Below are 11,774 nucleotides of genomic sequence, written 5' to 3' on the forward strand. Positions count from 1 at the left end.
GTTGCAAAGACGACGTGCCATCCTCAGTTAGTTCAAAATAGATTTGAATGTCATCCGCATAAAAGTGGAAAGAAATATTGTATTTATCAAAGATTCGGCCCAAGGGTATCAAGTATAAAGAGAACAGCATGGGACCCAGCACAGACCCCTGGGGGACACCAGAGGTGCTCAAGCCTCATTAAAAGGACATTATGGTCCACCAAATCAAAAGCAGAGGACAAATCAAGCAAAATTAACACCACAGGGCACCCTGAGTCAGCAATTGAGAGAAGATCATTAAAGACTCTCAGTAATGCAGTTTCCGTGCTATGGCGTGGCTTAAACCCCGACTGAAATTTTTCCCCAATATTATTTGCATCCAAATAAGTTTGAAGTTAGGAATGAGCAATCTTCTCTAGGATTTTAGACAGAAACGGGAGTTTGGAAATGGGTCTAAAGTTAGCGAGGTCATTCTGATCAAGGGAACTCTTTTTAAGTATAGGTTGCACTACAGCGTGTTTAAAAGCAGCCAGAACACAAACCGATAACAGTGACAGGTTAATTAATGATAAAATACAGGGCCCGATAATGTTAAAACCATCTTTAATAATGCGAGATGGAAGGATGTCATGAGCAGCGTTTGAGTTTTTTAGGTGATCAATTATACCCTTAAGAGTAGGGAGCGAAACTGGATCAAACTGATTGAGGTTAGTAGAGCATCGTAATGCTGGGGCCTGACTCATCACAGGGGGGGGTGAGACTCTTAGAGATAAGATTCTGCCTGTAAAATGAGTTTAAAAAAATTCACAAAGGGCTAAGGAAGCCAATCTAGGCGTTTCAGGACAAGGATTGATCAATGAGTTAAGTCTTAAATAAAATACGTGGGTTGTGACTATTATCCGCAATGACACCTGACAGAAAAGCCGCTTTAGCCAACTTAGCAGATTTCTGAAATTCCAGGCGGGTCCTGCGAAGAATATCAAAAGACACCTGGAGCCTATCTTTTTTCCACCGTGTCTCAGCTTGGCGGCAAACGCGTCGTAAAGCGCGTAAAGAGTCATTTAGCCATGGCTGAGAGCAGCTTCAAGGCCGTTCTACTTTCATAGGGGCCACAATGTCCAGTAAAGAGGAGCAGGTAGAGAGAAAGGAGTTAGCAAAATCATCAACTGAAGAGGGTGTAGAACGATCAAAGTCAGGGAGAACAGATTTAGAGAAAGCAGCTGAAAATTCAGCCACAGTCCCAGGATTGATTATGTGCACAAGACGTCGAGGACCCTCAAAGTTCTGGTCCAATTTGAATAACTCAGCATCAAAGATGACTGGGAAATGATCGGAGATTCCAATGTTGCTGATGTCCCTGATACTAATGTCCAGTCCATAAGACAAAATCAAATCAAGGGTATGTCATTTAAGGTGGGTAGGTGCATTAACCCACTGGATAAGATTAAAAGAGTCAACTAAGGCTAGAAAATCCTTGGCAAACACATCATCTTTACAACAAATGTGAATGTTAAAATTGCCAGTGATAAGAACACGATCATAATTTAGGTAAAGAGATGCTAAAAAGTCACCAAAGTTGTTAATGAAAGTCTTAATATTTCGGGGGACGGTAAATCACAACACAGAGAGTCAAGGGGGGACCAGCAAGTTCCAGCAGCTGAGCTTCAAAGCTAGGGAACATAGGGGAAGGCAGGTGCCGTACTCGGAATTTATTCCTAAAGACCACTGCCAGTCCTCCACCCCTGCCCGAAGGTCTCGGTGAGCTAAAAGAGGCACAATTCGAAGGAAGGAGCTCTGAGAAAGTGAAAGACTCACTGGGACAAATCCAAGTTTCCGTCATGAATAGTAAATCCAGTCCTGTAGCAGTAAAAAAATCGCTCACAATAAAAGTCTTATTCATCAGCGACCTAACATTTAATAGCGCCATCCGAGTCAAGACACCGAGTCGCAGTTGGAAGCACGTCTCGGGCCATAGCACACGCCGCCTTTAGGGGGCTTAATCCAACATCGAGCCGGCGAGTAAACCACTGGGGCGGCGGGGCGGGCCTGCAACTCAGCATGGCGAATCCATCGATGCCTAAACAATCTCGACATACCATGCCTTTAGGTAAGTCTTAATGCGGACACGGGCACCACTCTGTTTACCCCTTTTCCTGTAGCGTCTCCTGTGCGAAGGAAGCGAAGGAAGCGGAGGAAGCGGAGATCGGTGGTACGTTCCTGAGAGGTGATCCGTCCGTGGCAGAGTGGTATCTCCTAAATTCCACCATGGGTTCGATCCATGGAAGTATAACCGTAAGTAGAGGGTGGCCGGAGACTTAGAAGAGTAAGCCGGTTATAAGTTAGCAATGCAGAGCCACCTGAATAGCATATTAGCAGAAAGGTAAGAAGCAGCAGAGAGCAGTGGAGACGGCCTGCCGAACACACTGGCGCCATCTTTTGAAAACAAGGCTATCCGGACATTAGACTATTTGTTCTTATTGTTTAATTATAAAGAATTATCATATAGAAGTTAAAAAAAAAAAACTGAAGTTGTTTAATTGATGCTATTTGAACACGTTGTGCATCTTGTCATTTAATATATACATAGTTGCCTGGACATTTCAACAAAAACATTTAACATTCACATTTTTCCTCATTCACAATAGTGCTACAAATTTTGGTATCGATCCAATACCAAGTAAATACAGGGCCAGTATTGCCGAAGTTATTCAGGCAGCTAATTGGGGGAGAGTAGTGTGCAATGACTTATGAGATGAATTCTCAATTTGCACTTGACTTGAATCTGAACCTGAAAAGCTACATGCCAGTTGGTAATCACTGTATTAACAAAATTGATTAAGCTGTAGCTGACAGTTATTTTACAGCTTTTACTTGCTGTTAGGGCTACTGCATTTTCATGGAGGACAAGGGTCTTCAAAGCCCAGGGAACATAATACTCTCTAATTGCATTGTTGCTGAAATCCTGTTACAAACATGTGAATCCATGTTTAGAATCAACACACAATATATTTCTTTAGCTCTTCTGCTGTGTTAAAACTGAACGTAAATTATATACATAAAGACTAAAGACAACATCTATACATAGGCCCATTGCACTAAGAACTACACATTCAAACTAAATCCAAAATTACTGAAAAACAAATAGTCACCAAAAAGCACAACCAAGCTTTTAACAAAAACTATATCTTAAAAATTAAATATATATCTGTAAATCTTAATCTTGTTTCTTCTGTGTACTTAATACTCCTAAATAGAGTAAGGTGAAATAAATGCTGAGGCCATTTGTTTTTTTAAAGCCTAACTAATGTAGGCCTGTTAGTGGGCTTCCTTCACTAACAGCTGTTAGTGAAGGAGAGGAAAGATAGAAAACAACAGATAACAGCTACATCTAACATAACTTCTACACAAGTGGTCCAGCAGAGTCCACACCAATAGTAGAAGAATGCTTGACACTACTTGACTAGCTACTTTGCCTATCGCCATAACAATGTTAATGCTATTCTGTAAAAACAAGGGTTTTGCAAGCTACCTCCCTAGAGTTGGGGGGAAAAAACACTCAAAGTTTGGATGTGTTTGGTCAACTTTTAAGCTATCTTGGAGTTAGTAACATCAGATTTGTTCTACAAACTGTCAAAGAAAACTAGCTGCTGTGGTGTTTGTGTGTGGGCCTATATGGCCAGGGCCCATCCACTTGACACACAAGTCCAGTCTGAAGGTCTGTGAGAAGTAATTTCCAGTGAGAAGTGTAGGTTTTCCTTTCAATTAATTAAAAAAAAAAAAAAAAAAAAATTATATATATTTTAATATATATATATATATATATATATATATTCCGTTTTGTTTATTTAAATATATATATATATATATATATATATATATATATATATATATATCTTCTCTCTATATATGACAGTATTTATTTAATTACACATGGTAACTCAGTGTTTATGTTAATGAATAGCCTGTTGATCTTCACAGTCCGCAGCAAAAATGATACTGAGTGTAATGTGCAAGTGTAGTGCAAGAACATTAACTCATTAATTGTAAGCACAATTTACTCCGGTCTGTCCAAAATGGGAATCCTGCCACCACTTTGGTCTAGAAGGACCAGGTAAGCCACATGCCAAAATTCGGGTGAAATGTGTCAAAATATCAATTAACCAAGGTCACTTTGAAACACACTTTGGAGCAGTGTTTCGAAACATCTGCACTTTGTACACTTGAGTGTTGAAATGTCAGTATTAAGTGTCCCAACTGTAGTTTTCTGCACTAAACAACACTGCATATATTTTTTCACTCATTCACTCATTTACACTACTAATTGTACTGATTACACACACCATGGTTATTTTAAGTTCTCTCCTGTTTCTCCATGTAAAATAAACAGTTTTTGTTTTAATTGGCATTTGTGTTCCTCTAACTTTTTTGTTTTTTTCTGTGTCCAGTTGTTGCCAGGGTATTAGGCTTTCTGAGAGGAATACAATGTGGAATATTTTCGCTGTAATCTGTGTCCAGGTTACAATTGGATTTTTGGATTTTTTTTGGTTAATGTAACAGAAAGGACTTGATGCACACAGTGTTGCCAGACAAGAAAATGTTTATTTGCAGTGTATCTTTGATCTCTCTGCTTTTGCAGCTTTTGAGATCCCTTATTTCAGTGAGGTCCTCGGCATCCCACCCAGATAGGGGAGGCATGATTATATGATGAAGATTGATTGATTGATTGATTGATATAGTGCCTCAAGGCACTTATATTGTAAGGTAGACCATACAATAATACAGCAGAGAATACCCAACAATCATATGACCCCCCTATGAGCAAGCACTTTAGTGACAGTGGGAAGGAAAAACTCCCTTTTACCCGGAAGACACCTCCTACAGAACCAGAACCAGGCTCAGAGAGGGGTGGCTAAGTTTTTAGCCTTATCTTACAAGTATAGATAGTGTCTGTCTCCTGAATCCAAACTGGAAACTGGTTTTCACAGAAGAGGGGCCTGAAAACTGAAGGCTCTGCCTCCCATTCTACTTTTAAATACTCTAGGAAAAACAAGTAAGCCTGGAGTGTAAGAGCGAAGTGCTTTAATGGGGTGATATGGTACTATAAGGCTATTAAGATAATATGCGGCCTGATTATTTAAGACTTGTATGTGAGGAACAAGATTTTGAATTCTGGATTTAACAAGGAGCCAATGAAGGGAAGCCAATACAGGAGAAATATGCTCTCTCTTTCTAGTCCCTGTCAGTATTCTTGCAGCAGCATTTTGGATTAACTGAAGTCTTTTCTGGGAGTTTTTAGGACATCCTGATAGTAGTCCAGCCTTGAAGTAATGAAAGCATGAAGTTTTTCAGCATCACTCTGAGACAGCATATTTCTAATTTTAGATATATTGTGCAAATGGAAAAAAAGCAGTCCTACATATTTGTTTAATATGTGCACTGAAGGACATATCCTGGTCAAAAATGACTCCAAGGTTCCTCACAGTGTTACTGGAGGCCAAGGTACTGCCATCCAGAGTAAGAATCTGGTTAGATACCATATTACTAAGATTTTCTGGGCTGAGTACAATAACCTCAGTTTTATGTGAATTTAGAAACAGAAAATTAGAGGTCATCCAGGTCTTCCATCCTGCAGTTTAAGTAATTGGTGTGTGTTATCTGGCGTCATGGATAGATAAAGTTGTGTGTCATCTGCATATCTGTGAAAATCGATGCTATGCCTTCTGATGGTACTGGAAGCATGTATAATGTAAACAGAATTGTTCCTAGCACAGAACCCTGTTAACTCCATAATTAACCTTAGTGTGTGAAGAGGACTCTCCATTTGTCCTCATTTTTGTGCAATTAGCACTAGACATCAGGCCTTCAGACCACCATCATGAAGTCTTTTTTCTGATTGAGATGGACCACTTGTACAGAATCTGTAGGGTACAGGTCTTGCCTCGCTAACGCTGGTCATAACAAAATCAAAAGACACGAGGGAAAAAAAATGTCAGTGGCCTCTGTCAACATTTACAATCTGTTCACTTTGCACTGCAATATGCCCTAAAATGTGCAGCGTGATAGTCCTGTTAACTGGGCCTCTCCTACTGTCTCAAGATGGTTTGAACTTATAATCACATTTGCATAGTTTACACAGAGCCCTGGGAGTCTACTGATTTATAAAGCTGTACTTAATGATAGTGCCAGTGTTGTCATATTATGTTTACCTGGGAATGATAACCGTAGTCATTAGACTAAGTAAGAATACTTGCATACTAATTCCTGTAATGGTTGATAAAGTACTTATTTATCGGTCAAAGAACCAGTAATGGCTTAAAACTAATGGTCCAACTCCAGTTTTTCAGATATGGTTGAAACATACTTACTTCATTTGTAAATTGCCACTAAGAATGGAGCCTTTAGGGTTTTAAGGCTCTGAACAGCTAAAATGGACAATGTAGAATGAGTCATTTTTCCAGGCATAAAAAAAATATATTAGATAATTATTTACCTACAGGAGGTGTTGAACTATTTTAACAATACCTTCTCAGGGATTATTTGACCAGGTCTCAGGTGTTCACTCATTACTTTTTTCTTGCGTTTCTGTGTATTCCATTCAGCCTGGCCTATTTCTCATGACAGTGCCGGTGCCAGTGTGTTAGGATGTGAAGAGGTTTTTTCCAAAACCCATTCATCCCCACTTTAAGTTAAAATCAAACCACACACCGAGCACTCTTAATTATACTGAATATATCAACACAATAACTATTTAGTTTTTCTAACTGTCAGTGTCTTACTGCCATCCCGTAATCTGTGGAACTTTTCCAAATATTGCTCCATGGCAGGGGCGATTCTAGGATCAGAGCTTTGGGGGTGCTGAGCACCCAGAGAGCTGCCCAGCCAGAGCAAGATAAACTTTACACGTCACGATGAGACGTCTTCCCTGTCTCTGTCAGTCCCTGCATCCTTAAATGTCTCCAGTTGTCCCGAGTTGTCTCTGACTGTCTCCTTGGTGCATTTAAACCCCTGTTCCTCCCTGTCCTCATCGTCTGTTATCTTCGTCTCCGCTATCAGTCATGATAATTTCACCATCTCTGTGCAAGTCTGCAAATTTCTTTATTAAATCATAAGATTCTTAAATTCATCAAGTCTCTCTGTGCCTGGGTCCTCGTCACAAAACATGACATCACTGTTTTGCACATTTAAACACAATTTAATCCCCACATTTGTGAAAGAAATGCAAAACACTTTTTTGAAAAGTCTGTAACAAAACCATCAAATCTGATAAAGGTTATTTAAATGCTGCAAAAGAAGAATGGATTGGAATAAAAAAAACAAAACATATTCTAACCTTAATTACTGGGGGAGAATAATGAATGATGCTCATAGTGAGTAAGAAGTAAACTGAGTGGATTTTTTGGATACATACAAAAACACTCCCAAAACAATTTACAAATAAATTATTACAAGATATTAATTTAAAAAAAAAAAACCTATAAAATGGAGGCAACTTTGACTGTGGTAGAATGTATAAAATGTATGAAAAAATCTTTACTGCAGATGCTAATTTTACTAATTTAATAATACTAATTTTGTGTTGTAAGATTTATGAGTTTCATACATTCATAGTGGTACTTGGGAAAGCTTGACATTTTATCAGGTGGTACACACTGTAAAAAGTTTGAGAAACACTGATAAGTGTATGTGTGCTTTTGGAAAACATTTAAAGCTGCTGTGCAGAATCTTTGAAACAAGCTTAAAACATTTTTAGAATATAAACAGAGCACTCTGCTTCTCTTTACAGCTCCTCACTCCACCAGGGCACAGTTTGGCACTTTCTGATAGTGTGCAAACGTGATGTACGTACTGCGGCAGTCATACAGACAACTGGATGGTCCAAAAGTTGGCCTACCTATTACTGGCTGAGGTTTTAGTAGAGTTGTGGCTGAACCACATAAAAATATATCATTAATTTTAATCTTCCCAATCCATTATAATGTTATGTTGGAATGTTGTTAAAGAGGGTCAAAAATGTTTCAACCCAGTTTGTTTTGCTGATTCTGTATAGCAGCTTTAATATAGGGAGGACACAACTTCGAGATTGTGTGAGTAAAATCAGGGTTTTTTTTTCTCTTTGTCAGTTTAACAGTTTCTATTGTGCCTGTCACTGTTCCCTGTCTGTTTTCTTACCTGGTTCTTCCTGACCTTGTACTTTCTCCTCACATACCCCTCTTTCCTCTCTCCCTCTTTGGACTGACAATCATATACAAATAGATTGTATTCAATTAGATGAAAAATTAAATTAATATGAAAAAATACTATTAAGATCACTAACAAAAAGTCCTCTCTCAGTCTACTTTCAACCAGAAGGCAAATAACCAAACCACATGAACATCTAATAAACGATATAAATATTGAAACACTGATCCAACATTATTCTTGATTGATGGATCATTTGATCTTACACTTTTACCTGAATGTGGCTCCTTCTTTTGAAAAAACTTTCTTATATCCGTTATGAACCTGGCTGTCTCCACACACACACACACACGCACACACGCATGCACACACACAACAGGAGTTATAAGGTTAATGGGCATTCAGTCAGTTAGTATCCATTTCAAACAGGACAGTGGTAACAACAGCAGGCTACGGACAATTTAAAGTTTTAGATTTTAAATAGGCTGTATACATTTCAATGGGAGCAACAGCCAAATGTCGCTTATTTTATTACAGAGCAGGACGGATTGTAGGGTAGCAAACATTGTCGGAAAACAAGTTTTCAACACTGCAGGTTACCTGGATGTAATGTTTTTCAGCTAAAAAGAAACATGGTCTGACTCCTACCTAACTATATAAAGAGTAACTGAAGGTTAAATGTAGCTAATATGTCCTGTTTTAAGCCAGGCACTTACACCTCCGCTCCGCTGCATCTCAGCCACCATCGCTCTGGCAGACAGAGCACTAGAGTCAGAGTAGGGGAGAGGCGAGCTGGAACAAACCATTTTAGGAGGGTGGGCGGGGGGGCGATATCTATACTTTTGTTGTTAAAATGTTATGTCTCAACCAAGTACTGTATGCTTTTTATATTTTTAGTAGTGTGTCACACAAACAGCAAATACTGTCAAAAAAAAGTAAGAAATCTGGGGGTGCTTTGATTCATTTTGGGGGTGCTTCAGCACACCCAAAAATGGGCTAAAATTGCCCCTGCTCCATGGTACTACAAAAGTCAATTAGTCATTAAATCAGATCATTAATACAGACTGCTGCCATGCAAGCTGTTGGAAAAGAACAAAGATGAAAGCAGTCGACAAGGACTGGTGTACATGCTGACAATACATCTAGACTTAATGTTCAATTGGTCTCACTGCTAATTTGCACTAATGTCTTTGCCTTTAGAGGCCCTCAATATTGTTATTTTGTGGTGCTATTCCTCTGCTAAAACACTTTTGCTTTATTTCATGTGACTGCTTTTAGTGTTGCTTAAGTGGCCTCCAACAAAGAGAAACTTTGGTTTCCACAGAAGAAATTAAAGTTTCCTTTGTTTTCTTTTTGTTTTGTTTTTTTAATAATGAGCCTTTATGAAGCTGGAAACAGAGTAGCTCTTTTGTAATGGTTGTAGTGGTAGCCTCTTATGACTAAGGGAGCAGTTGAGATGAGGTTTTGAGCAGGAAATCAAGCTCACTGCTGCTCTCAGCAAACAGTGAGCAAATGGCAGTAGCACCATCACTCATTCTGCTCCACTGTGTCTTTGAAGAAACCATTGTATCTGCCAAATCCATCAACCTTTCCCACAAAGGCATTTGCCAGCCTGTGAAACTGATCATCTACCTAGGGGATTGCGGCCCACAGCTGGGGGAGCCATATTTTACTGCCTCCCTACTTAATGCAGGAAGGTGCCATAGGCCCGATTATAAAAAAAAAAAAAAAGAACTCCATGAACCCACAGGGCTAGGCCACTCTCAATCAGCCAAAAGTGTCTTGAGACACTCTCAATGCAGACATTTGATTAATCTGACTCCAAATGCAACACTTAATCAGGATCAGGATTTCTTTGGGTGTTTTTCTTTTTTTTTTTCAGTAGAAAAGTTGGATACAAACTTAGTTTTCTTTAAGGTAAGAAGTTCAGAGTTGCAGTAGAAACACATTAACATTTGACTTGATAGAAACAAATGTCATCAACTTGTCAACAACACGTGAAATTTACTCATGGGAAACAACTGTGTTACTGTAGATGGATACACATAGACTTCATTTACATGATCATTATCATGACTTACATGTATTCACCAACCAATTCTTTACCAAATTCAAAAACAGAAAAAAAGTTTGAAACTGAAATAGTTTAAGATAAATTAATGAAGACATTTTAAAAGTATACCTGGTCCTTAAACAAGAAACTTGCTGTACGTTGTTCTTATTTGTCATAGCAGCACAGTCGAAAAGGCAATATACTCAAGCCATGGATTTAGTTAGTAAAAGGTAAGTCTTACCACACCTACCTGATTATCAGTCTAATCTAATCTAATCTAATCTAATCTAATCTAATTCCACGTAAAAATAAGAATAAATAAATAAAATAATTGGCTAATCTCAAAATACAGGTACTTTTTACCATATGATCCGTATAGTATTGGTTGTCCAGACATTAAAATATAGCAATTTTCTATTTATTAGAAAGAATTTCATAGCTTATGTGGTAACTGATAACTTCTTTTTGCAAGACTGTATTTGATGATGTGTCTCCAATGCTCATTATTCACTCAGTTTTTTCTTAATTTCAATTACATTTATTTATACAGCACCAAATCACAACAACAGTCACCTCAAGGTGCTTTATATAGTAAGGTAGACCCTACAATAATAAAAGCAGTTGCTGCTCAGGTGGTCTTCAAGCTGTTACTCAGGCTCGTTAGTTACCTCCAAAATAAATGTTTATCCCGATTTGTTGATCAGGAGCAGTTTCAGAGAGATGCTCCTCAAAGTTTCAGAGAAATGTACTTTTTGCTGAAACTGTTTACCCTTTAAATCAGGGTTCTCAACCATAAATGAGCTGTGGGCCACTGCAAACACTGTCATCTCATTGGAGGGCCACTTTAGTGTTTAGGTAATACAAAACCAGAAAGAAGATTCAAATAAGACAGTATGTTTGCTTGTCAGACTATTTTTTGACATCTGATACTGAGTACTTGAGTAGCTCTTTATTCAGTATCACTTATATTGCCATTAAAAAGTATTCCTGATTTCTTAGTTTATTGCATATTTGTCACACAGATCATCAAACAATATATTATTTTAATATTTAATATTAGGCAACGGTAACCCGAGTAAATGCAAAATGCATTTTTGAATAATGATTTAATTTATTAAGGGAAAAAGGTTAACCAAAGCATCCTAGCCATGTGACAAAAAAAAAGGTCAGCTATACACCCAGTAAGGTGTATAGCTGACCGTGCCAAAATCATTGTCCAGCTGCAAAACTCAAATGTGCTTGAGTCTCAAGCACATTTGAGTTTCATATTGTTTTGATTTGTTCTTTTTTTATATTTTACTATGTGCACTACATGATGTTGTGCTATACTATGACACCGTGACAAGTCTGATTTCTCTATATAGGTTTGCTCTTAGAGTTGTATGGTCCAGATGGTGAGGATGTATCTTTCTTATCTGAAAAGTGCACAAAGTATTTGCAATGTGGTCTGATCAGCAAAATCACTTTCTACATAATACAAATGAACATAATGAGAATGGAGTGATCTTTTCCTAGTGCTAAGGTCATGAATAAACTTTGATGAAGCACTCACTTTTTTAGGAAA

The 11,774-nt window shown here is 38.2% G+C and overlaps 1 long non-coding RNA gene across 1 annotated transcript; it reads left to right on the forward strand.

The window, feature by feature from the left end:
• The first annotated feature begins 3,903 nt into the window (after window positions 1–3,903).
• Window positions 3,904–10,189, forward strand: LOC146502711 (uncharacterized). The gene is made up of 2 exons (XR_014869185.1): window positions 3,904–8,061; window positions 8,820–10,189. It is a non-coding gene; the product is annotated as an uncharacterized LOC146502711 (long non-coding RNA).
• The last annotated feature ends 1,585 nt before the right edge of the window (window positions 10,190–11,774 follow it).

The sequence above is a fragment of the Neolamprologus multifasciatus genome, chromosome 15, assembly GCF_963576455.1.
Source record: "Neolamprologus multifasciatus chromosome 15, fNeoMul1.2, whole genome shotgun sequence".
In the NCBI taxonomy this organism is placed as follows: domain Eukaryota; kingdom Metazoa; phylum Chordata; class Actinopteri; order Cichliformes; family Cichlidae; genus Neolamprologus; species Neolamprologus multifasciatus.